Genomic DNA, 1,252 nt, shown 5'->3' with positions numbered 1-1,252 from the left:
TGCAGGACACCGGCCCTCCAGGACCGAGTTTGGACAGCCCTGATTATAGCATTTCACTTAAATTGTTATGGTTAAGTAAAATTGTTTAAAATGTATAATTCATATATTTAATAGAAATGATGTTTACATTTAAGACATTTAGTAGATGTTCCCATACAGATAGACATTTAAAAATCATTTAGTTTTAATGTGTAAATTCAACAGATAATATGCATAGAATTCAAAACATTATTAGAGCGAATAAAAAAACAATTCAGAAGTACATATAAGAAAAATACATGTTAGTAAAAATGAATAGAAATTCAACACTGGATTGTTTTTATATCATGATTACTGTAAGTATTGACACAAATTTCCTATATAAATAATAATAATAATAATAATAATAATAATAATAATAATAATAATGATGATGAATAAATACTTCTTGTCTCTCCTTTTATCTTGGCAGTAAATCAATCACTTTGAAACAAACTGTTTTAAACAAACTTTCCCATCTATTCTCATGTTGGTCTGTTGGCAATCTCTTCTGTTAAGCAAGTGTCCTCAGATGCAGCTCTGCTGTTTGCAACAGTCACTGTAAAGGACAGAGATCTGTGAATATGATGCAGTGAGATGAGGAGTATTTATTATGTAACTGTTACCACACACAAACCTCTGATTGGTTGCATCTCTGTAGCCTCTGCATGGGTTTTACTTGATTTTGTACAGCCAGCTGGTTTGAAGAAGATACAATTGTTGCACAAATATGTTAAGAATATATTCCAAATATTTATGCATGTATGCATACGATTGTGGTAATCCATACCTTTACATTTCATAATTCCTATGATTGCTGCGCCTGTGATCGCAGCAGCAGGAATCCACCACTGGGGGGAGCTCTCGGACTGTTGTTTTTCTGCGCGTCAGACAATTTGTGTGGTGAATGAAATGTGAAGAAAATTAGTTTGTTAGTTGAAAAATAGTCTTCAAGCGAACTGAATGAAATTTCAACATCTCTCTTTGCTGTTTAGTTAACTGTCCAACAAAGTTCCAGAGACTGTTAAACAGACTTTACCAAACTTTCATGTTTCAAACATAACCTGTTTTCATTTTTATTATAGTTTCAACTGGCACCTATTTCACAGGGTTTTCCTGTGTCTTCAACATCACCAGAGTACCTTGATATCACTTTCCATTTTATTTTTAGCATAGGCCTACCCTTAACAATTAAAAGCCACTTCCTAAATGACATTATCATACAGGAAGTGAC

The sequence above is a fragment of the Sinocyclocheilus anshuiensis genome, unplaced genomic scaffold (genome assembly GCF_001515605.1).
Source record: "Sinocyclocheilus anshuiensis isolate Anshui unplaced genomic scaffold, SAMN03320099.WGS_v1.1 scaffold1568, whole genome shotgun sequence".
Lineage (NCBI taxonomy): Eukaryota > Metazoa > Chordata > Actinopteri > Cypriniformes > Cyprinidae > Sinocyclocheilus > Sinocyclocheilus anshuiensis.
Note: the sequence above shows the minus strand (reverse complement) of the source record.